The 27,125-nt window shown below is 36.2% G+C and overlaps 1 pseudogene; it reads left to right on the top strand.

Annotated features, from left to right (window-relative positions):
• Positions 1 to 21,644: 21,644 nt before the first annotated feature.
• Positions 21,645 to 24,060, top strand: LOC119524356 (annotated as a pseudogene).
• The last annotated feature ends 3,065 nt before the right edge of the window (positions 24,061 to 27,125 follow it).

The following is a 27,125-nucleotide window of genomic DNA, read 5'->3' as shown; positions in this document are numbered from 1 at the left end:
GAGACAAAGGAGGAATTCGAGTGTAGGAGATAATTCCCTAAAGGGTGTATCTTCCCTAAGAAAGGGAGGGAGTGGGGCACAGCTCAAGTGGCTGCCCTCCCTCAGAGAATTCAGACTCCACGGCCTGGGAAAAAAGAAAAACAGAAACAACGTAAGCCTGGCTTCTAACACCCTTGGCCCTTGGTATGGACAGGGGCTCTTTGCACCAGCAGTAACTGCAGGCTGGCAAGCGCCACCTTCTGGACAGGACAGGAAAAGCACAGAGTTTAGCGGTCTCACAGGAAACTATGAAATTTTTCTGGGTCTCATCATCAGGGAAACATGATACTGATTACACTGTCCTCCTGAGACTTGTGCCCATCTGGTCTGGGAAAATCTGATTGGGGTAATCAAAGAAACCAGATGCCTGGACAACAAAAAATTATGAGCCACATTAGGAAAAAAGATCTGGCTTAGTCAAAGGAACAAACTTATACCAGAAAAGAGATACAGGAGCTGAAACAGCTAATTAAAGATGTTCAAGCAAATATTCTAAATCAAATCAATAAGCTGAAGGAAAACATGGCAAAAGACATAAAGGATAAAAAAAGACACTGGTTTACCATAATGAAGAATTCATAAGCTTGAAAAACAAATGGCAGAACTTATGGGAATGAAAGGCACAGTAGAAGAGATTAAAACCACAATGGAGACTTACGATAGCAGATTTGAAGAGGCAGAAGAAAGGATTTATGAACTGGAGGACAAGACATCTGAAATCCTACACACAAAAACATAGATAGAAAAAGAATGGAAGAATATAAGTTGCAGCTCAAGGAACTGAATGACAACATGAAGTGCATGAATGTACATGTCTTGGGTGTCCCAGAAGGGGAAGAGAAGGGAAAAGGGATGGAAACAATAATGGAGGAAATAATCACTGAATTTTCCCATCTCTTATGAAAGACGTAAAATTTCAGATCCAAGAATCTCAGCATTCCCCAAACAGAGTAGATCTGAATAGACCTACTCCAAGACACTTAATAAATGAATTATCAAAACTGTCAAAGACAAAGAGAATTCTGAAAGCAGCAAGAAAAAATTGTTCCATTACATATACGGGAAGCTCGATAAAACTAGGTGCAGATTTCTCAGTAGAAACCATGGAGGTGAGAAGGCAATGGTATGATATATTTCAGAAACTGAAAGAGAAAAACTGCCAACCAAGAATTCTATATCTGGTAAAACTGTCCTTCAAAAATGAGGGAGAGTTTAAAACATTTTCAGAGAAGCAGACATTGAGAGTTTGTGAACAAGATTGCTGCTCAACTGGAAATACTGAAGAAAGCACTACAGACAGATAGGAAAAGACAGGAAAAAGAGGTCTGGAGAAGAGTATAGAAACAAAGACTATCAGTAAGGTTAAAAAGAGAGTGAAAAAAATAAAAATAAAATAAGATATGATGTAAAAAATCCAAAAGATAAAATGATAGAGAGTAGAGATTACACTGAATGAAATTAGCCAGAACCAGAAGGACAAATACAGTATGGTCTCACTAATACGAAATAACAATAATGAGTGAACCTTGGAAGTTTAAGTTAAGAACACAGGCTATCAGGAGATAGAAAGAGGAAGATGTCAGGCATCTGATACTGAAGGAGTACAGAATGTTAAACAGGATTGACTGTATAGATCCAGAAATATCACAATACTGTGTGATGGTAGCACATTATTTTAAGTACTCTGAATAAAGATGTGCGAGTATAGTTGAAAGAAAGGCTAGGGCATGTATGATGCCAGAAAGAAAGACAGAAGATGAAGACTGGGAATAAATAATTTAGTGAAACCTAGAGTGGTCAGTGATGGTGATTAAGTGTACTTAGATAAGAATGTTTTAACATGAGGGAGAACAAATGAATGTCAACATTGCAAGGTGATGAAAACTGAATGGTATGGGGGAAAAATACAATCAATGTCAACTACAGTCTATGGCTAGCAGTAACACTGTAATATGCTTCCATTAATCATAACAAAGGCAATATGCCAAACTAAAGGTCTACAAGAGGAGGGTATAAGGGAGTGATTCTTAGTGGTGGTGGTGTTGTCTCACCTTCTCTTTGTATTTTATTTTTATTTTTCTATCTTTTGTGTTTTTTGTCTTCATTCTTTTCCTCCTTTCCCTCTTTCTTTAGGGAAGAGTTGGAAATGCCCTCATATGTATTGTGGGTGGTGAATGCATAATTATGTGATTACACTGGGAACCACTGATTGTTTACTTAGGATAGATTATATGGTATGTGAATAAAACTATTTAAAACATAAACAGAGGGATACAAGTGCTGTAGAAAATGTGGAGTGGGGGATGTACCGATCCACTGTTGGTGGGAAAGAAGAATGGTGCAGCCCATCTGGAGGGCAGTCTGGTGGTTCCACAGGAAGCTAAGCTAAGTTGCCATATAGTCCTGCAACCCCACTACTGGTTGTATAATGGGGGGAACTGAGAGCGGGGACACGAGTGGATACTTGTACACTGGTGTTTGTGGCAGCAGTATTTACAATTTGCAGTGGATGGAGGTAGCCTAAGGGTACATCGACTGATAAACTAAATGGTGAAATGTGGTGGATACATACAATGGAATACTGAGTGGCAGCAAGAAGGAATGAAGTGGTGAGGTATACAACTAGGTGAATTGACCTTGAGGATACTATGTTGTGTCAAAAAGGCCAGAAATGAAAAGACAAACATTGTAATGACTCACTAATAAGGACTAACAATAATGTGCAAATGCAGATTTGAGTCTGGGAGCATTGGTTATCAGGGGAAGGCTTGTTGTAAAGGTTCCTAGATTGTAAGTTCTTATAGCAGTCTCATCTATTCAGGAGTTTTAACAGTTATTTCTGAATTCTGAGACGCTGAGCTGTTTGTATGTGACCTGTCAGTCCATAGAGACTTGGGTGTCTGTGTGGCACCTGGGTCTCAGAGCCAGAGTTCAGCAGCTGTGAGTGCTGGCAGCGCCCCATGCAGCAACTGTTAAAGAGGCTGAAAAGGAGATCAGAGCTTAGTTGGGAGATATGAACAAAATAGACTTGGCTGAGACTGGGGTAGATCAAACTAAATGGTAGAGGATGATATTAACTATGTTTTAAAACTTTGGCTTCTGTGTGGGACCAAAGGAGATGTTTACTAGGTGCGAAATATATATTATCTGTGGCATGCTATATAATTTAACCGGTATGGTGAATTGACTCAAACACCATAATTACATGGAACCTTGAACAGGGAATGAAATTGGTTGGATTGTATGGGTTAGCGTGAAGTCCCGATACATTCCAGAGTAATTTCAGCAGAGAATAAAATGTATTTGCAATGCCCCCTTGAGGGTCTGGGGGAAAAGTGGAAATCTTAAACTTCCCCGGCTGAGGCATTCCTTATATTCTCGCAAGCATTTGGGACTACCAGTTTAGTAGGCCAAGCCCTCGATCTTGGGGCTTGCCCTTATGAAGCTCATCACTGCAAAGGAGAGGCTAAGCCTACTTATAATTGCGCCTGAGAGTAACCCCCAGAGACCCTCTTTTGTTGCTCAGATTTGGCCTCTCTCTCTCTAAGCCCACTTGGCAGGTGAACTCACTACACTACCCCGTACAAGGGACATGACTCCCAGGGAGGTAAATCTCCCGGGAAACGTGGGACATGACTTGTGGGGATAAGCCTGGCCCTGGCATCATTGGATTGAGAAAGTCTTCTTGGCCAAAAGTGGAGGAGAAATGAAACAAAATTAAGTTTCAGTGGCAGAGAGATTTCAAATGGAGTCAAGAGGTCATTCTGGAGGTAATTCTTGTGCATTATATAGACATCCCATTTTGGTTTTTAGTTTATTAGAACAGCTGGAAGGAAATATCTGAAATTGTTGTACTGCAATCCAGTATCCTTGATTTTTGAAGATGAGTGTATATTTAGCTTACTTGGTGTGACCATGTAATTGTGAATACCTTATGGCCCACACTGCATTAACCCAGTATATGGACAAATGAGTAGGAAAATGGGGACACAAAGTAAACAAATAATGGGGTGGGGGGATATGGGATGTTTGGGTATTTTTTACTTTCATTTTTATTCTTATTTTTATTTTTAATTTTTGGAGTATTAAAATGTTCAAAAAATGATTGAGGTGATAAATGCACAACTATTTGATGATACTATGAACAGTTGTACACTGTGTATGATTGTATATTGTGTGACTATATTTCAGTAAATTTGCATTAAATAAAAAAAAATCCTGGCACTAGGATTTGTTCAGTGTTGAGTAGCAGGGGCAAAAGGAGGAAATCTTGCACTTTCTAGAAAAAAAGAGAAGGGAAAAAAAAGAGCAAAGAAACACAAAATACCCAGTAGAGCACATGAGCTCACAATGAGCTGTTAGATTTCTGCAAGCTCTGTAGATTGTATAGAAAGTCACACTTTGACTACATTTAATATTTCTTTAAAACATATCCTATGTAGTAGCTTCTTTAAAATTCCTGAAGAATACTTCTTAGTGGTCAATATGTTTAGTTTTTATTTTAAATATTATCGTTTTAGAGAAACAAAAAAATGACTAAGTTGTAATCTGAATTTCCTCTTTCTTCCCTACATGCTTCTAAAACCACTATTGGAAAGACCCTTGCACAAAATAATTATCTGGGTGAATAACTTATATGTGGAATTAAAAAAAAATCATTCTGCATTTTATTCTAAGTATGTATCATTATCAGAAAACATAGCAATTGTCATTACTCCGTATGAAAATATATTTTGGCTTTCTTTTCACCATTTCTGTTAGCATTGGTGTGTCATTTTTTTTTTTCAAAACACAACCAAAAGAAAAAAATTTTAAGTGTATGTGAACTTGAATTCTTCAAATATAGTCCAAGTCCTGACTCTTAAGTGTGCTCTTCCCTTCTATCACCCTTAGAGTATGTTCCAACTTAGTAACTATTAGCAGATGTTACTTAATTTTCACACATAGGACTGCTTCTGAAAAATGAGGTTTTAGGTGTTTTCTGTTTCACTGAAATTTTCATATGTCTCTGCAAGTAAATGTAGACTCCTCTGCCAGGATAAAGGATGGAGTCAAGCAACACTGAGCAGCTATGCACTCAGATAGGAAAGTGAGCTTGTGTTTGGAGAAGCCATCCTCTTCTCAGCATAGTGACCTTGGCTGGCTTATTCTGATGGCTCTGGACTCCAGTGATTGAGAAATTTAAAACCGTGGATATCCAATTGATCACACGCAGGGTAATTCAGAAACCTTCCTGATCGATTTGACGGAGCCCTTCTTCCCTTATACAGTTGCAGGGCAGATATAGCTGAGGACCAATCTCAGAGCCTGAGGGTGAATGTCTTTGATACTAGGATAACTGGCCCTGATGTGGATGGAGTGGGACCCTGAGATACGGCATGGGAACATGAAATACATACAGAAGAGTCTGAGAATTCTGAACCCATTCTCTCTGAAGGACTCATACCCTGCAGAAATGATTTCCAATTACATTTCTGGACAACTTTCCTCACAGCCTAGTGTCAAATCTCCCCAGGCTCCAGTGCTACCAACCTCCAGTGTCTCAAGATGTATGGTGAGATTTAGTCCCCAACACTGGCCTAGATAGAAGAACAAGACCTTCTACAGGCGAAGCTCCCCTAGGTGCTGAAAAATTTACAGGCCTCCACAATTCTGTATAGGCAGCAATCTACAGAGTATATACAACAGTGGATTGTAAAAGTCTTAGGGCAACATAAGTCTAGATCAGGCTGGATTCATTAAAATGGGTACATTCACCTTGGATTCAGGATGTAATGTGTTGACTCAAAAACCTGAGAGTGCCATTTACTTTCTGATGATTGGACTAATGGAAGTCCAGATGGCATGTTGCCATAAAATAAATAAGGCTGAATAGACTGGGAATCTCTTATGTACTTTAAACAGGAGTAAGGAAGATGGAATTGCTTGAAAGGAATATGTATAAATTGGTCACCCAGCCTCTAATCATATTCCCCAATGAAGGGCACTTTTCATCGTTACAAAATAATTTGATACGGGTTCCAACAGCTTGCTCGAGAAATTGCTGTCATATGTAGGTTGGAGAAGCTAATGGTGCAGTGGTATTAGTTTCCCTGGTCTCCATGGGAATAATGGGACCGGGCAACAAGGGTGATTTGACCTGCAGGGATCTGTGGTGATGACAGAGTTCCCAGAAAAGAAATAAATAGGTAACGTACTACGAGATTATTATATATATTTTCTAGGAATGATGGACAGGACCATAATTCATGTTACCTTAGTGAATTTTCACAAATTCTTATGAGCTCCCAGTCATTGTCAACACACAGATCCACAGTGCCTCAGCTGTGGGAGAGGCAACATCCTTTTGGAAAAGAACCCTAAGACATGGCTAAGGGTGTTTCTGCTGAGACTTTCCCCAAACTTTTGTCAACAAGATTTATCAGGATGTCCATTAACCAGGATGACTATTTTTAACTTTCGGAGCCTAAAGATGGCTGTGATACAGCTGCAGTTAGCAAAGTTAGGTTTATTATTTTCTGCAATAAGGGACAACAACTCTAAGGAGAACCATGGAATGTCTCCGGAAGAGCGTACTAGAAGGGGATGGTCACAGTATTTGGGCTTGTGATAAATAATGTTGGGGAAGGCCAATAAAATAAAATGGGGCTTTGTTCTGGTTTGGGTCCTGTCAGGAAGCAGGAACAATTCTATGATTGGCCTTTTAATGCCTCTTTATCTGGGGGGACAGATGTGCTAAAAGCTCTCAGTCATAGAAAAGATGCAATCTTGCAATCATTCTTTTCTCACAGAAGGAAGAGTTGGATACTTCTTACGGCTTCACAGAGTTTCTTTATTGTTTTGGTTTGGTTTGGCTTTTGTTTTTACCTGTGCTTAGGCATAATTAAATGGCAGTCTTGTATTTGTCTCTTTCCAACCCAGCAGCTACAATTGATGTGAGTGTCCTGTGCGTATTTTCATATGAAGTAGGAAATTGCAGGACATGACTGTTAGTGCCAAGCCAGTGTCTTATCCCCTCACCTCAGCTCCTGCCAAGACTGTAAACCAAAAGCAATTCTGCATTCTTAGATTGCAGAGATGAGTCGCTGCCAATTTCTTGAAAGATTCAGGGGAGATGGGTCTTTGCGTCTTGCCACTTTGGCTGTTACCAAAGCTAAGACTGACAGAGTGTGACACATTCATGCCAGAATTAAGCCAGTTCAAGCTGAGGTCAGCCACGCTGGTGAAGGTCCCAGAGGTGTAACAGCCTGGGCCACGTCAGGACATCCCTTCAAAGTGAGAACCACGGTGCAGCACTTTGAATTTCTCTTCCTCAAAAGAAGGAACTGCACCACTGGGAGAGGGTCTTAGTAAATATTGGTGACATAGCTGTTGTGACTCTCTGCCTCAGAATCTAACTCCTAAAGTCAGTTGATTAGTCAAATTGAATGAACTGAAATCAAGCCAATGAGAAAACCAGTTAAAATTGGCTAAATTAGATTTTAGTAGATTTTACTAGCATTATTCAGGTACACTGCATTTTCAAAAGTTAATTCTGCTCAAAGAATGTCTTATTTTTATTACAATTAACCATATTGTCCAAGCTATTTTTCTTACCGTGATTTGAATTCAAATACACAACTGAGAATAATGTGGAAATGATAATGACCAATAAAAATCATAGACAATTTAGAACTGAAAGGAATCCCTTAATTTTACAGATGAGAAAGAAAGTGAAGCACTTGTCTGAGATCCCAGATGGTTAGTGCAGGAGGCGGGTTGGAAGCCTCTCCTGAGGCCAGCTCAGTGACACCCGTGAGTTCAGAGAGCGGGACCCACCACTCTGGGTGGAATTTGGGCATCCTGCCAGCGCAATCCTCTTTTTGAATCTGGTGGACTCTTTCTTTGGCCCCATGACTCCTGCTAGGGCTAACAGTTCACTAATACAAAGAGAAGAATACTAATACACTAATACAGAGAGAAGACATTTTTTCAGTGTCTACTCTGTGTCAGGTACACATTATGGATCTGCCTTCTGCTGCTAATGTAAAAGTTAAATCAATGATTTCCTTTTAATACTTGAGTCCAAGGGTTTAAATTGATCAAGATTTGGCACATGCTGCCTTTACTCCTTCCATAGTAGCTTCTCCCACTGGTAAGCAGCTAAGAGAGAATACATTGTGATCACTCCTTTATTTTAGGGTAGGAATAGGGTAAGGCAAGCGAGGCACCCCAGGGCACAAAATTTCCAGATTTTGTGGAAATCTAGGCTAACACCTGGGCTCCCACAAGAACCCTGGACCCCTCACTTGCCTCATCCTAGTCCTGGCTCTGCCTCCCACTCAAAAGGGCAGATGCAATCACCTCTCTTAACCTGAAATGTTTTATATTAAGAAAACAACTGTCTACGGTCATGTAAATTACTATTCTAGCAAAGTACTGATAGGCAAAGTTTCTCAAGGAATTGGTAGAAGTTATTCATAAGGTTTTCTTAAAATGTTTTCACTCACTGCAAAAAAAATCTCAAATACCAACTATGGAAACAAATGAAGATTAATTATGTCTATGTGAACCATGATGGGAATCCACTTATATTTTTCACTAAAAGTGTTTCATTATAATTCAAATTGCATTTATTGAATGGACCCTTATTTACTTTTATTGAAAGGCAAAAGCTTTACTGTAAAATCACAAGCACACAAATCTTTTGTGCATTACAGAAAAATGCACAGCTATTAAATATCAGGTCTGAATTACTTTACTTTTGGCCAAAGGCCACTCACCATAAATTATCACAGTTATTCTTCATATTTAGTTATCTGTATTTATTAATGCATGATTTTTCACAGTTATTGGGAGGATCCTGTAAATCTCATGAAATAAAATAAATGAAACATTTTATAAACTATTAAGTGCAATATATTTTAGAAAGGTAACTGCAAATGGAACATTAGTGACAATGTGCAATGATTGCCGTTGTCTGTCAGCCTTTTTCTACAGCCAATTCTAAGTGATCATGCATCCTGTTTTGCCTGTGACAGTCCCAATTTATGCCTACTGTCTGAAAAATATTTGAATACCTTTCACTACCAGAAGTGTCATTTTTTTTGGATGGCAAATTATATACTTACCTTATGAAAACACACATAAAAATGTTTCAAGAATTTCTGACCCTGTAACCTTGAGTTTGGTGAATACAGACCTGCTGGTGCCCAAGTGAGAGAAGCTTCCAAATGAGAATGCCATCATGATTTGATGAAATGAAGACTGGGTCTGTCCACTAGCTATTGGTCTTTTAGAACTAGAAAAGTAACCCCATGCTGTGTAGCAAAAGCGTAGCAAGGCCTCTAGGCACTCTCCTGTAGGGGAACCACCCTGCTCCACAGTTTGCAGTTGTCAGGTCACCCAGAGAAACATAACCCACGCAGCACTGGATGGAACAATGTTTTATTCCCACGGAAATGGAACAAAGTCAGCTTTACTAGCGGATATTGGTTCCTTACAGTGAGCAGGTCTCAATCTATGGCCAAGGCAAGGAGATGCTCCATGTGCAACACTGCCTCTGTGTGTTTGCACCGTAGTGGAGGAACCCTCTCCCCCACCTCCCACCCCACTAGGGACAGATATACCATTGGCTGTGTGATGGTTTGAAGCTGTATGTACCCCAGGAAAGATCATGTTCTTACAGCTAATCCATTCCTATGGGTGTAGACCTTCTGTTTAGATTATTTCAGTTCAGGCATGCCCCAGGTGGGTCTCAAGCCTCTTACTGGAATCCTTTACAAGAGATGAAATTCAGAGAAACACAGAGAAGACAGAGAAAGACAAACAAACTAAAAGAGAAAAAAACAGAAGCTGAGAGAAAAGAAGCCAGAAGCTAAAAGCAACAAAACCTGGGAGAGAAGGACCAACAGACGCTGGCTGTGAGACAGAGGAGCCCTAGATCACTGGTAGCTGGACTCCAGGAGAAAGCACACCTTCACATGGACATTTTCATGGCCTCAGAACTGCAAACTTGTGTGGTAATAAATCCCCATTGTAAAAGACAACCCATTTCTGGTATATTTCATTCCATCAGCTTTAGCAAACTAAAACAGGGTATAAGTAGATGCCATAAAATGTGGCCACTTTAATTGGACTTTTCTGAATGTAACCCAAATGCTACCTATAAAAACTATAGTTTAGTTGAGTGTCTGTTTGATATTTATTTAAATAGATTTATCAAGTGCATTTTTTCTGTTTGGCTTCTCTTGCTCGACATTACATTATATGCAGCTGCTGTGCATTCATGTCACTGCTTTATACTACTCAATTGCAAGAATGTATCCTACTCTATGTATCAACTCCACCATTGATGAACATAAGGGTTGTTGCTTGCTTCCTATTAGTACAAATAATGCTGCAATGAGAATTTTTATAAGTGTCTTGGGACATATGTGCATGCATTTCTATTGGCTATAAGATATGTGCATGCTTAAATTTGACATATAATGATACACTCTTTTCCAAATTATACCAGTTTGCCCTTCAAACCATCACGAATAGGAGTTCCTTTTGCTACAAATCTCCACCAACTCTAGTTCTGACAGTCCTTTCCATTTTCGCCATTCTGAGGTGTAATTACTGGTATACAACTGAAGTTTCCCTCAGCTACTAAGTTGTGAAACCAGTATGAAATGTCAAGGCTACTGGTTTCCAAAGTTACCCTCCAGTCTAGAGACTGATGAACTAACTACAACAATCCAGTGAAATTAGTGATTTGAAATTTCTAAATTTTTAATTTTTGCATTTCCATTGATAGTCACATGTAAAATAACAAAAGTGTGATCAATCAGTATTTTTATTTTTAAAATCCTATGCTGAGTTGCTGTTTATGCAAATACTTCAGTGAACTATCTGCAAGAAACATTATGTTTCTAGGAAAAAGATAATTCAATACAAAGAAAAAGAGACAAGGAAGGAAGGGAGGGAGGGAGGAGAGAGAAAGAGAAAGGAAGGAAGGGAGGAGTAAATTCTTCTTTTTGCTGTTTATATAGCTACTTTGTGCTTTATTTCTAAAATTTTTTTTTTCTGGAGTAGGATAATGATATGCAAGAAAATCCTTTGAATTATATTTAGCGAAAATTTAGAGACAATGTTTCTAACTAGAGACAATGGAGTACATTCATGTGTGTACATTTAGAAGACCATATATGTCCGAATGTCAATAAGGAACAAAGTTCAGCTTTTGCAGGGGCATCTTCCTGCCATTATCAAGTTCCAACCCCACATTTTCTCAGTGTGTGCTCCTGTTGGGCGGTCCTCACCCGGCCTCACTATCCTGTATGGTGTGTACAGGTGTATGTGCTCTTTCCAGGTTTCAAATTGCCAACATAATTAGTGACAAATAATTGTAGACATACTTTTAAAATATCTTGTTTTCATATCAAAAACAGAAAGTAACTGAAGTCAAAACAGAATTCCAATCAAATATCAAATGATGTTAAATAATGTGAACTCCAGTATTTAACTAGTACACCTTATAGTAATGCAACAATTGGATTTGATGAACCAATCATTCTTCTAGAATATATTCTCATGCAACGGACCCTGTGTTGGTGAAAATGATTTTTGAATTAATTATACACCAAGAAAACACACAAATAATGTGTGCCCAGATGAACTCAATAAGATCATGCATTTTAGTGCTGAAGAAATTAAATATGAATTTTGTCATGTAAATACTGAGATATTAGAAGCATTTAAAGAGAATAAGAAACAGTGTTGCTGTAAGGAGTGCTGGCAGTCAAATGCTATAGTAATCTTATTTAACACTACAATGATAAAGAGATAATTTGTCATGCTCTGTTCTTTAGCCGGATGCAGAATCATCTGGAAATCTATGCTCCAGTAAAACATGCATTTGAATTCATCAAACATTTTATTTGTTTATACATATAAATAGTTTGTAAAGATACACACTCATATGCATATTTATACATTTATATATAATTTCTGGAATACGTGAAGCCTATAAATTTTTGATGAATTTTTGAAATTCTCTGAGTAATTTTTATCATTTATATTTTCAATTTTCTTCCAAACATATTGTTGTATCATTAGTTAAAAGAAAATTTAAATCTTCTATTCTAATTACTGTAATACTATTTTTTACCTATGAATATAAATGTAAAATTATCCAAAATGTTAAATCAAAATAGATATCCTTTATTTTTAAAATATATAAGTGGAAGAGCCCCTAGCATTTTTCCCATTAAGAAAGTTCCTGAGTTTTGAGCTAGTTAAATATGTATATTTTTTATCATGATAAAGAGTTTTTCTTCAATTTCCATTTTATTGAGTGTTTTAATAAGGATTGAGTGTTTAAAGTTTTGAAGGTCTGTTCAGCCTCTACAGAGGTAATCATCAGACTTTTTTTAGGTGCGTTAATACAATGAAGTATTTATTGGTTTGCTAATATTGAGCCATTTTTACATTCCTGGAATAAATCCCAATTTATATTGGTGAATTATTTGTTTAATACACTACTGAATTCTGTCTGCATATATTTTACTTAAGAATTTTATGGAAGCATGATTTATCTAAAACATTTTAGTTGGCTATCTTCATCAGACTGGAGTGCTGTTGTTTGTTTCATGACCAGAATTTAAATTTTTTCCTCCATTTTTCTTTTCTCTGGAATAATTTAGGTAAAAATGGAACTAACTGCCTTACAAGGGTTTATACAATTCCTGTGAGAAAAATTCTGGGCCTGGTGATATGTAGAAGGTCTTGGAAAGATTTCTCAGCTTCTCTAGAAACTGGTCTTTTCTAGTTAGAGTGAATTTTAGCATATTATAATTTCCTCAGAAATTATCAATTTCCCCTATATTTCCAAATTTATTTTCAAAGACCTATTCAAGTTAATCTCTGTCTTTTTTTGTACTTTTCCTTGTTCTCATCATTGTTTTCCAGTAATAAGGTTGATATGTGTATAACCATGTTTTACCATTTTTGAGAAGCAAAACGGTACAAATAGTGTCTCATCTATTTTGCTAAAAGTTTTAAGAACCAGCATTTTGCTTGGTTTTGCAGTCCTGCCACTTTTCTCTTTTTTTCCCTCATTGTTTTCTGATTTTGCCTTTCTGAATTTCTTCCTTCTGCTTTATTTTGGTTTTCTCTTTTGCTCCCTGTTTCAGGTTGAATTCTGTCCCCAAGATATGTTCAAGTCCTAACCCCTGGACTGTGAATGCAAAGTTATTGGGACATAAAATCTTTGAAGATGTGATTAGTCAAGATGAGGCCAAACTGGATTCAGTGGGTCCTAAACAAATATGACTGATATCCTTAGAAGGGGAGGAAAATTAAGACAGGCACAGGGGAGAATGGCGTGTGACTTCAGAGGCAGAGCTTGTAGTGCTGCAAAAACACCAAGGATGGCTGGCAAATGCCAGAAGCCCAACAGGCTTCAGAGACAGCACGTCCCTGCTAACACTTGATTTCAGACTTTTAGCCCCCAGAACTGTGAGAATAAATGTCTGCTATTTTAAGCCACTCAATTTGTGATACTCAACTGTTAAGACAGCACCAGGACACTAAGACACTCCCTAAGCTTTTTGAATTGGTAGTTTTATTACTTTATTTTCATTCTTTCAATTGTATTACTGTAAACATGTAAGGCTGAGAATTTTCTGTGAATGCTGCTTTATTTGTATTCCATAGACTCTATTCTGTACACTTTTATGATAACTGGTTTAAGAAAATCTGAAAATTTAAATTTGTACCTCCTTTGAATCAAAGGTGATTAATAATTATAAAAATTATCAAGTATATTGATTTGCTCTATATTGAGATTATAAAGTAAAGGGGATATAAAAAGAGAGGAGGAGGAACAGAAACTGCTTATTATACTCAGAAAGATTGAAGACAATATTGAAAATATGTCAAAAAATTAGATTATAAAAATAACCTAAATAGAAAATACAGAGCAACAAAAAAATAAGTAACTGAAGTAAAAAGCACTGTGGATGGATTTACTGTAGATTTGATTCACTGAGGTTAGAAGAAAATAACCATAAGGCAGAATAGATGAACAAAAGACACAGAATACAGAAGGAAGGGTAAAAATATAGAGGCTATAGGGAGAAGGTACTAAATACACATATTTAGAGTCCCAAAAGGAGAGATGATTGCAATTGGGGCAGATGTAAGATTGGAAAAATCAATGGCTGAGAAGTTTCTGAAACTAATGGAAGATATTGAGTCAAAGCTTCAAAAAGCTCAGCACATCCCCAAGCAAGATAAATAAAAAGAAACTGATACCAAGAAATTCAAAAGTAACTAACTAAATAAATAGAGAACGAGAGAATGCTAACAAGAACCAAGAACATTTATCTCCATGGGAACAGCAATAAGACTGACATCTTACCTTACCCAAAAAATCCAGTAGATAATGGTGCCAGAAAAAAGATAACTATCAACCTAGAGTTTCAAACCCAGAACAAATATATTTCCAGAACAAGGATGGAATAAATATGAATTTTCAGACAAACAACACGTGAAAAAACTGTCACCTATGAACCGTAAAGGAAGCACTCAACTGTATTCTTCTCACTGAAGGAAAAGAAAAAAAGAAAGAAAAAAACTAGATGGAAAGATCCGAAAGCTGAAAGGAATTAAAAAGCAATGAAATTCATAAATATGTGAGACTCTATTGTCCTTTAATCTGGGTCTTTAATCACCTGCTCCAGTGCTTGCTGGGTAAGTAAGGGACACACTTAGTGACATCTCCCAGCCTACCCTCCCCCCTTTTCTACTGTGTGCAGATGTTTCCTATGGCTCCATTCCTAGGGGAGATGTTAGTTCTAATGAAAAGACCTGAACTTACCCTAAACCTGGAAAGCTGGAACAAGCAGATGTAGCTGCTTATCAGAGCAGAACTCTCAGTGGCAGGACCCCTACCCCTGGTTGTATAAATGCCCTGCCTCCAATGGCACAGATTTGTCTCTCCTCTCCCAGAGGAAGTGGGGTATATGGGGTTGTCATCTACTGACTCTGACCCAAGGAGTTGGCCTTACCAGGAGACCAGCCACGAGGGGATCTTTGCCCTGCTCTTTTGGACCCTTTGTGTTGTGTATGTAATAAAGCGCTCATCTGCTGAAAGTCTGCCATGCCTGACCCCATGTTCCCATGATGCACTATTCGGCAACTCCCTCCACAGGGTTTAGACCAAGTTTCTTCTTGGCAGCATGCCCCAAAACACTCAATACCGCAGCAGCACATCTTACTTCCTCCATATGAGAAGAGTCTTTTTTTTTTTTTTTTTTTTTTCGCTTTGAGCCTTGGGAGTTACTACAACCCATATTTCCGTAACATGTGGTGATATTCTGTTAATATTATCAGCTCAATTAATAATAGATCCTTCGGCATTTAAGTTATTCCTCTCCACAGCTATTCAAGTTAGGTCAGGTATGATTGATATACCTATTTTACCTTAGATTTTAATAACATGCCAAAGACTTCTGGGATTTTCCACGCTCATCTGTAGTATTTGATGCACAGCTAGTAATTGGAAAATATAGGAGCTGAATTTCTAAACTGTCATCTGGATGAAATCTATTGTCAGAACTCTGCCTAATAGAAATTTATTTCTCCAATATTGATATAATACTCCTATTTCATGTCAAATACTGATTTGTGGTCATTGGATATTCACCCATTCTGAAATTATAGAGAAAGCTTTCATTTCAAAAGTGTAATAGCAGGAATATGCTAATTTTCATTTCCTTCTTCCAGAAATATATGAATGTGTTGAATTTAAGTTTTCCTCTGAGGGAAAGTTGAAAGATTTATAGTATATAAGGTAAATGTGCAATTTTAAAGAATAATTCTTTTGGTATTTGGCCTATCCTAGGTGTTTAATTATCTTTCAGTCTACCTCAGGGGTAGAAGAGGAATAGCCAAAAAGAAAAAAAAAAAGAGAGAGAGGGAAAGGAAATGTTTCTTATTGAGCATGATTTTTATTCTATAGCTCCTTTTGCTATCTCAACAGAAAGACATTAGATCATTCACTGAGATGGTTGCCATCTATGACTTAAATGTAAAGCTATCATCTTACCAAGCATCACATAAATTGGTCTGGGTGGTAGTTATGGATTCTTATCAAAGCAAATAGGACCAACTGATGTAAATTTAAAATTTAGATATTGCTATCATTTGAGCGTTTGCTAATAATAATTTCATTTATTATCAGAAAAAGTATAATGTCAAAAGGGTATTATATTTCTCCATGGAAGGGTATATTCTAGTCAATGTAGAGTGGGTAAAGTTGTTTTCCCACCTCACACACAGAGAAGAAATTTCTGTGAGGCATGCGTTTATGCACTTTAAAAATAAAATACTTGATCTTGTCATAGAAGATTCCAGTTCTGTTACAGTGATTGCAGTGGAAGACACAGAAGAGCAGTACAGTTAGATTGTTAAATTTATGAAGGAGAGTCTAACACATAGTGCCATATTTGAAGACCAATTCAAATATATACATAGACAGAGATTAAAAAGGAGTTTTCAATTACACCATGTCCTATGGTTTTCATAACACCCGGGTTAATTTCATATTATCACTCATTAGAGCCAACAATCCTCATTTTCCTGAATTGCTGGAGAACACTGACCCTCCTGCATGTTGAATCAGTGTGCCCTAATAATGCAAAATTGAGATATCATATATTCCAGCTCTCACATTTTAGAATGCTTTACTCCATAAGAATCTATGTAAATTTTAATTTTTTCCTGCTGACATCATAGAATAGCCTGTAATTTACACTATATTTGTTTATTTTCAAACAAGTACAAAACATTACACTACCCACCCTCCACTCTAATGTTGGAATAAATAAGGCCCAGAGAGATTAATCAACACATCCTTGCAGGTGAATCTACTATTAATTACACCCAACTTAGATTCTGAAAATATACACTGTTGTTCCATTTCCTCCTAGGACATAGAAATCTAGAAAGAGTGTCACTACTATACAATGCTACAATGAAAAAAAAAAAAAGTTGAGAAAACTACACATGTATATGTATGTATGTATGTATATATATGTATGTACATGTATATACCTATCCTGAAATCTATAGAGGTACAGATTCTTGCAAATATGTGCGAAGTGGCAAACCAGAAGCAAAACACGGGAGTAAGGACTGGCTGTGATATACATAGATGAAAAGGAATCAGCTAAAATTTCAATGGCTTGTTAAATACTGTGTGGGTGCAAGAATGACACTAAAGAAACTCCAGACACCCCAGACACAAAAGGAGTTCCTCTCACTCACAGGCTATTTTTCTTGGACTGTCAGTGGATGCACATGAGAACTGAGGGGCAAGGGAAGGAGCACAGAGAATGTCTCTCTCTGTGGGACAGATGAACAGGAGGGGATCAGCTGTTCTGGCAAGAGAGTCAGGAAGCTGCTCTACACACACACTTCTCTCACAGGGAGCAAACAAAGTAAGCATCTGGAGCCTGAACGGAAAACTTTGCCACCCCTAGGACACACGTAAAGACACATTGTTGCTGGGGAATGATGCTTTATAAAAGTCAGTCTACACTTAGGGAAGGGACAGGAAATGCTACTGTGACTAGGGACCCAAGCCAATACATTAGGAAGAAGTAGGAAACTCGGTCCCCAAAAAGACCTGCCCAAAACACAAGGCAAAGCTCAGTTCCACAGGGAAAAGGGGAAGAAATGATGAAAAAGCTCAGTGCTTGAGAACCAGGCACACAGGCCCTACCAAAGACAGGAGATGGACCAGGACAACTGATAACTAATCCTGCCTTCCACCAACTGGAATAAGCAGTGATAACAAAGGAACAGCCGTCCACCCATGGGTGCAGGGCAAGAGTGTGGAGAGAAGCCCACTCTTTGGCACAGGCATAAAGGGACAGATAAAAGGTGAGGGTAGAACAAAAAACATTGAGAAAAGCCCTCTGTCACCCCACCATAAGCACAGGTATTGTTAGAAACTATAAAACCTATAGTGGAACAAAGATAACCATAGCAACAACAAATCCTAAACCTATCTCAGCTCATTACTCGATTCACACACACACACACACACACACACACACACACACACACACACACACTTTGTAATGTCTTATCCAACAAAAGGTGTGTCCTTTTCCCAGTGAAAATTCTATATACCTCATGTTTTCCTGAACATGATTCCTGGAATTCAATCAGATATTGTGAGACACAAAGAAAACAGAAAAAAACAAACCTATTGCCAAGAAACAAAGCAATCAGCAGAACTAGATTCAGAGATGACTCAGATATTACAATTATCTGACAAAGAATTTAAAATGACTATAAATAATTTGTTCAAGTATCTATTGGAAGTGGTGGACAACATTATGAACATACGGGAAATTTCAGCAGAAAGATGGAAATGATAAAATGAGTCAAGTGGAAATGATAGAAATAGAACATAAGAAATGAAGGATTCCTTTCAAAGGCTTATCAGTACATTAAAGATAGCTGGGGGGTGGGATAGGATAGGTGAATCTGAAGATAGAACAATAAAATGTTCAAAACTAAGATGCAGAAAGAAAAATGTTTTAAATAAACAGCATCCAAAAGTTGTGGGACAATAGCGATCTACAATATTTTTGGCACCAAACAAACAAAAAACTGAGGAAGTCTTTGCCAGCAGACTGAATTATAAATGTTAAAGAAAATTTCATAACCAGAAGGATCATATTCACAACACATTTCAGATCCTTTTCCAGAAGCTTCAAGATATCTTCATAGATATTAGCATTTCATATGGGTGAATATTTTGTATTATACAAGCATGTACATTGATACTGTATAATCTGAAATTAAAAGTATGTTCTAAGGCACAGGTAGTTGTTTTTGATATTTCTTGTCTTGCAATGTCTAATGATGGCAAAATTAAACAAAGTTAATGGGTTAGTAACAAAAAAAGATGATGTGAAGTACGTCATTTTCAAATATGAGCTACATTTGAAGATGGTGATGTTCTAAATGAAATGTGATTTTAAGGTCATTGGTGGATCTATTTTTCTTGGTAATATTTTCCTTCAAAATAACAGAGTACATTGCTATTTTAAAAGTAGAGTAAATGTAGAGTTTCTCCATGTATCTTTAAAAGACTTGTCTATTAAGGCATACATATTCCTCATAAGAATATCTACTTTGAATTATCTCATCCTATTCAAACATTGAGAAAACATGCCAAGGAGTTGATGTTTTTAATTATGCAAGCTATGTCTTAGTAAACATTTAAAATGAATAAATATTACTCATTTCAAATAGAAATATTTATAGTGTACTTGATGTATTTTTAAACATTAAATTGTATCTGCATATCAAATAAATGCATTTTCATTTTTAATAGAAATTTTAATAGAATAATTAAGAAAACCATAGAAAAAGAAATGAATAGCTATTTATTTGTACTCCACAAGTAGAAATAACAAATTATTTTTTTCATGTCTTTGTGTGTGTGTGTTTGTTTTGCATAATTGGGATCATTTTTTAATCTTCAATTATTTTGAGTACTTTCTAAATCAACATTTTATTCTTGTAACACTGCATGGTGTGGAGAAGGAATTCTATTATGAAAATGCAATTTCTGTTTTTTTTATGGGTGTAGGTATAAGAAAACACCAAATTTGTGGGCATTTAGGCAGAAATTACATTTTTTGCTATTAAAAATGATATGGCAAGAGGTATCTTTGTATATAAAATTCCAGTTTCATTTTGAATTATTTCCTTAGAATAAATTTCTAATTGTGTAATTATTAGATCTCTAAGAAATAATGACTTTAAGTTATATTTAATTACAAAAGGAAAATCATATAAAAATGTATACTCCTACAACATAGACATAAACATTGCTAATAGTTTATATGCTTCATACCTATACTAGTTGTTTTTAAATATATTGACATTTTAAATATTAGAAATATATATCTCTAATTTCATATATTTTTTCATTAAAGTCATGCTTTATTAATTGTTTTCCATACAATTATTTTAATAGCTCTTGAGAATTTCAAAATGTGGAAATATATCTTTATTTCACCAGTTGCATATCTTGAAAACTTAGTGATGTCTCCTAATATTGTAACGGAAAAACATTCTGGTAGCTACATATTTTGCATTTGCATGTCCTTTCTTTGTTTTGTTCCTAGGATTCATTCCCAGAAGGAGAATTTCAGGCTCAAAAAAAACAAAACAAAACAAAACAAAAAACATATGCTTTAGTACATTTATTCACCCACTGTTTTAGTTTCCTTGGCTTCTTGCTCAAGCAAATGCCATGTAATGGTTCATCTTAAACAATGGGAATTTATTCCCTCACAGTTCTGAGACTAAGATAGAGGTCCAAATCAAGGCATCACCACGGCAATTCTCTCTCCCCCAGACTGCGGCATTTGGGGGCCTGGTCACCAGTGGTCCTTGGCCCTTAGCCCGTCACATGGCAAGTTCACGGCAGCATCTCCTGGTCTCTCCCTTCTCTTCTGGGTTCCAGGGATGTTCAGCTTCTGGCTGCAACCTCTGTGGCTTTCTTTCTGTCTGTCTTAGTTTCACTCTGCTCATAAAGGACTCCCTAATGTGGTATTACAATGTATATTCACACCAGTAGTGTTTGGGAGCCTCTGTTGATCCATATTTTGACAAATATATGTATTTTTTAAATTATGGTTTTTCAGGTGAATGTGCAGTGACATCACATAGCTCCTTTCATTTCCATTTCCCTGATTAAATATATGGTTCAGGAGATTTGTGGTTATTGCCATTTGAACATTACTGTATGTGAAATCTGCATTCAGGAATGTGGTTTACTGTTCTATTTGGCTCCTTGACAACTCTTCTTCATTTGTAGAAGGTCTTAATATATATTCCTGATATGATTTCTTCATCAGTTATATGTGTAACAACTATTTTCTAAAATTTTGCCACTTGTACTTTCCAAATCTGTATGGTGTCTGTAAGACCTGAAGTGTTATCTCCACCTAAACTTCTTGTATCATTTATTTGTGCCCTCTCTTTATTTCTCCTAATTAGTGTAGGTATTTTTACGTCAATCTAATTGATCTTTTCAAAGGACTGGATTTGTTTTTAATGATTTTTCTCTATTGTTTAAGGCTTCTTTGCTATTGATGTCTGCACTTACTTATTCTGTTTCCTTTCTGCTTTATTCATCCTGTATTTTCTAGTTTCTATAGGCACAAGTTTACATCATTGATTGGAGATCTTTCATCTTTCCAATATCAGAGTTTAATTCTATCATTTTTGATCTAAGCAATTATTTAAGTGCATCGAGAAATAAATGTTTTCTTTTTACATTTTTTATGTTTTTATTTACTTATTTCTAAAATTTCCTTCACGATCTCTTCTCTCACTCCAGGTATTTAAAAGTGGCCCCAGGCTCACTTACACTCACTCTTCCGCCTCCCCTCCCCGCCCCGGCCTGTTGCGGATCCTGCCGCCAGCGCGGCCCTTCCTGCCGAGGGAACGGCAGCCTAGGACAGTCGGCAGTTCAGGGACACTGATTCTCCCCCATCCGTCTGACCCCTGAGAAGGAGACACGTACCCCGCATTGTGAAGGGCTGGGGAAGGGGCTAGTGAACTCGGATCCACCCTGGGCGCGGAAGGTCCCGCCCCGGACAGCGGCGAGGCGGCAACCACAGCTGATGACGGAAGCTTCGCGCCAGAGTAACTCTCCGGAGACAGCACCTCAACCAAGCCCAGCAGTTCAGGGAGCTCCTATCTCTCATATTGCGCAACAGATTAATTCTGTTACTATGTAAGAAGTATGAAAAGTCATTTGGCTCATTTGAAACAGAGACTACTAGTTTCAAGAGATGTCACTGAGAGGATCTGCGCGGGTGACAGCTGTACCTCCACCTGGAGAGCAAGTGCAGGTTCAGGGGCTCATCCGGACAGCTCAGTCCTCTGTAACTCACCCACCACCCGGGCACACGGCGTCACCCTCATCAGAAAGGGAGGAGTCTCAGGACTCAGCTGACCGCAGAGGCTCCTCACAGAAAACCCATGGGATTCTAGCAGGCGCCCATCTTACAGAAAAATTTTGAACATCCATCTTCTGAAGATATACGGGGCAAAAAGGAGACGGAGAAAACCCTGGAGTCTCTACTGTCACTTCTATGTCTGTTCCAACTCGCATCTATCAGAGCAGCACCAGCCAGTACATTGCCACTGTCCCAAATGGAGCCTTACAGCTGGCCAGTCCAGGCACAGACGGAGTACAGGGACTTCAGACATCAGCCATGACAAATTCAGGCAGTTCTCAGCAAGGTACAACAACAGTTCTCCAGTACACACAGACCTCTGATGGACAGCAAATACTTGTGCCCAGCAACCAGGTGGTTGTACAGACTGCATCAGGAGATGTGCATATCAGATCCGTACCACACCGACAGCTACTTAACTGCCACAAACTGTGGTAATGACATTGCCTGTGGATCTTACATCTCAGACAACTAAGACAGATGACCCCCAATTGAAAAGAGAAATAAGGTTAATGAAAAACAGAAAGCCTGCTCCAGAATGTAGCAGAAAGAAGAAAGAATATGTGAAATGCCTGGAAAATCGAGTTGCAGTCCTGGAAAACCAAAATAAAACTTTAATAGAAGATTTAAAAACTTTGAAGCATCTTTATTCCCGTAAGTGTTTGATTCTTAGGAAAGAAATATTTTTTTGGACTTGCCTAAAAGATAGATGGATTTCTTTTCTTTTTAATGGAGTTTTATAAATTAAAAGGTAAATGAAGCTTTTTGTTTAGGCTTTTGCAACTCAAAGTTGACTATCTCATGCAAGAGATCTGGTGACAGAGGATAAAGTGGGAAATGACCTCAAGGAAGATACTGGCACAACTGGAAGCTTTAAAACTTAAAGATATCAAGAAACAGGAAGTGAACTTTCAACAATTTGAATCTTCTAAATAACAGTAGTTGTCAATAACCCAAAAATGGCAAATAAAATGCAAATGTGGTAAAATGAATTTTTTTAATAAAACAGTTTAGGTTTGCATTTCTTAATGAGTCCTAAAATTTATCTTTTTCAATTATTTGTGTATGCATGTGTGTGTATTCTTATTTCTGCCAATAGTTTCTAAATTACAAATGTAAAAGAAAAACTAATACATAACTAAATATATAAATTATATATCCTGATTAAATATACTTGTTCTATTGAAGTCTTCTAAATGGGATTTTAAAAATTTGTTTATTGAATTTTAAAGAGCTTTTGAGACTGAATTAATTATTTTTGAAGGCTTGTCCTAAAAGGCATCTAAGGTACATGAATGGAGTTGTGGTGACTTTGTAACATTTTTATTAGAATGGAAGAGAACTATTTAAAAGTTTGGCACTTTTAACTACTTAAAAGTTTGTTTTTGGTTACTCTGGGAATGGTGATTTTCTACAAATATATAATGAATTGTGTTTTGAGCATATGTTCTGTAAGCAGTTGAATGTACATTACTTACTGTTTTGCTTCAATAGAATGGAATATTTATAGGCCCTTGAAATGATATCAAAGGGTTTTTTTCAAACCCTCTGCACATGCCTACCAAAGTTTTTCCAAGAGGATTTTATAATCAATTTAATGTAGGGTTTATCAAATTCTAAAATAGTATAGTTATTAGGGCAATTTTATGTTAGAGACTATTTTGTAATGTAGCGAATGGTACCTTTATAAGAAAAGTGTCTGCCAGTATATTTTTATAGCTAATCTTTATATATTCTAATGCTGAATTTTTAATGATTATTTAAAATGTTTATACAGTTTGCTTAGTAAAAAAAAATTTTACATCTCAAAGTATCATTTTTATATTATGGGAAGCACAGTTTTCAGATTGGCTAATATTTGAATTCTGAGTTTTGTATTCAGTTTAAAGTTCAACACCAGTATTTAACTTCTGTATTCCAATTTGTATACATTTTGAAACTGTACTGCAAAACAATTGTGCACTCTTTATGCACTATGTATTATATTGTCTTCTATAAATTAAAGGACATTTGATAAAAAAAAAAGTGAGCTATTCCATTTTCCAATATTTGTGGAGTTTCCAGATACCTTTTTATTTTTTATTTTTCTTGTGGTCCAAGAACATAATTGGGATGATTTCAATCCTCTCATATTTATTGTCTGATTTAATGGCCCTGAATATGCCCTACCATCATATTCCATGTGCACTTGAAAACAAAGTGTATGCTCCAACTGTCGGGAAGATTGTTATATAAATGTCCACTGGGACAGTGTTATTCAAATTTTGGGTTTCCTACGTATTTTTCTCTACCAGTTTTATCAGTTAATTTGAGAGCAATTTTGAAATATTCAGCTTTTTCTATATGTAGAGTTTTATATATCTTCTTCCAGCTTAGTTTGTTTTGATTCATGTGTTTTGCAGTTCTTTTGTTAGGCATAAACACATTTAGAATCTTTAAATCTTCCAGGTGAACTGACCCATTATCATTAAGTAATAGCACTCTTTATCTCTGGAAATATCCCTTGTTTTGAGGTTTACACAGTACATATGTTTTCCATCCTTCTAATATTAACCTACGTCTTTATATTTTAAAAAGGCATTCTTTCATTAACCTAATATAGTTGAATCTTGACTTTTGGCTAGCATGAAAATCTGTCTTTTAATTAGAGTACTTAGAGAATTTACATTTAGTAGAACTATCAATATGGATAGGTTTAAATCTACCATTTTATAATTTGTTTTTTATTTGTCTCATCAGATTTATATTCCTTAATTTTTCTTATTCCATCTTCCTTTTGATTGAGTTTTGTTTATGATTCCATTTTATCTCAACTTTGGCTTATAAACTGCACCTCTTTGTTTTACTTTCCATGTATATAAAGCATAGATCTTTAAGTTATAATAGTCTAGTATCAAATGATATTATACCACCTCAATGTATAGCATGTGAGCTATACAGAAGTGATTTCTATCCCCATCCCCTTCTTAGTCTATTGTTATCATACATTTCATATCTACATATATGATTAATCAATCAATGCACTCAATTGTCTTTTAAAGAGATTTAAAATGAGAAAAAATTGAATCATTTATATTTATCAATATATTTACCATATCCAGTACAATGCATTCCTTTTTGTAGATACAAATTCCAATTTGGTATAATATATTTCTTCTGGGAAGAGATTTATTATCATTTCTTTTAGTGATGGCTTCCTGGCAATGAGTTTTCTAAACTTTAATCTGAAACAGTCACTGTTTTGCCTTTGTTTTTAATTGACGTTTTTGCTGGATAGAGAATTCCACATTGATGAGTTTTTCCATTGCTTTGAAGATATCTCTCCATTGACTTCTGGCTTGCAGAATTATTGATGGAAAACATTGGCATTCTTAGTTTTATTTTCTCTATGTGGTGCATCTTTTTCTCCCCTGGATGCTCTTAATATTTGTCCTAATCACTGATTTTCATCAATGTAATCATATATGCCTTATGGTGATTTTCTTTGTTTATTCTCTTTGGTGTTCTTTGAGGTTTGGGGTCTCTAAGGCTCTCATTTTCATTAATCTGAAGACTGTGATCACTATTTTGTAAATTGTTTTTGGGGCATCTCCATTTTCTCTTTCTTGGACTTTAATTTCTATTATTTTATATTGCTTGATATTTTCCCATTGACAATTGATGCTCTGTCAGTTATAGTTTCTTTTGCTTTGACTGTAATTTTCTGAACTTTTTTCTTTAGTCTCTAATGTGTTGGTAGTTTTACCAGCAAATATTTTATTTCAGAAAATTTATTTATTTTTCATCATAGATGTTGCATTTGTGTTTTTTAATGTCTTCCATTTCAGCTCTCATTACAAATTTTAGATTAAAAATGAATACTGTCAGGCATATAAAGAAGGAACAAATTCAGTTACGACAGAGTTCAGGACAATAGCAACATGGACATTAACTGCTATATTATAAATATGTTCTTCATGTTAAAAAAGGTAAAGAAAAGCATAACCATGCTGACATCCCTTGTCATGCAATCTACTGATTTGATACCTTCACGATAGTTTTCATGATTAGTGTATGCATTGTATGTGTTTTTCCATCTTTAAAGTTTAACCTATTATAGTCTTTATAATAAAATTTTCTCCTTTTAGTTTTACCTGGCTTATATTGCCTACCTTTTAAGTTGAATGTTTAGTTTATTGCAAATAATGTAATCATATATGTGTACATATACACTTGGGTTTAATGTAATCTTATATATATGTATGTATATATATACACATAGGTTTAAGTCTACCATCTTACTAGTTTTTAAAATATTTCATCTTTTTTGTTTTGTTTTTCTATTCTCTCGTGGCTTCTTTGGAAAAATTGACTATTCATATTTTTCTATTTTACATGTTGTTCACATTTTTATTATAACCCCTTATTATCTCTTAAATTTATTCCAGGGTACACATATTATTCATTATCTATCTAACTATAATGACTTTGCATTATAAAACTTCACATATAATACAAGAACTTTATAGCAGTATATCCCCATTTACCCACAACCCGGTCTTTGTGCCATTGACATCATGCATACTACTTCTATGTATGTTATAGACTCTACAATGCATGGCTATTAATTTCTTCTTAACTGGTTAATTTTTTTTGTGCAGAATTAAAGAAATGTGAAAATAAAGATCTTATGTATACCAACATGTTTGCAATAGTCCATGCTCTCCATTCATTTCTATAGATCCAAGTTTTCATCTGTTATCACTTTCCTTTAGCCCAAAGAACTTCCTTTAAACTTTCCCCTTATGAAAATCTGCTGGTTAAAATATTCTCTTATTTCATTTATCTAACAGCATACTTATTTAATTTTCATTTTTCAAAGAAATATTCTCTCAATGTAGAGAACTTCTGGTTAGACAGATTTTTTGTTTGCTTGTTTGTTTTCTCTTTCTCCTCACTTTAAAGTTATCCCTCTAGTGTTTTCTGGCTTCCATTGTTTTCAATGAGAAATGAGTGGGTTTTTAATAGCTGTTCTCTCGTGGACAATTGTCTATTCTTTTACTATGATGAACCCAGGTATAA

The sequence above is a fragment of the Choloepus didactylus genome, assembly GCF_015220235.1.
Source record: "Choloepus didactylus isolate mChoDid1 chromosome 5 unlocalized genomic scaffold, mChoDid1.pri SUPER_5_unloc3, whole genome shotgun sequence".
Taxonomy (NCBI): domain Eukaryota; kingdom Metazoa; phylum Chordata; class Mammalia; order Pilosa; family Megalonychidae; genus Choloepus; species Choloepus didactylus.
Note: the sequence above shows the minus strand (reverse complement) of the source record. Positions and strands in the feature narration are given on the sequence as shown.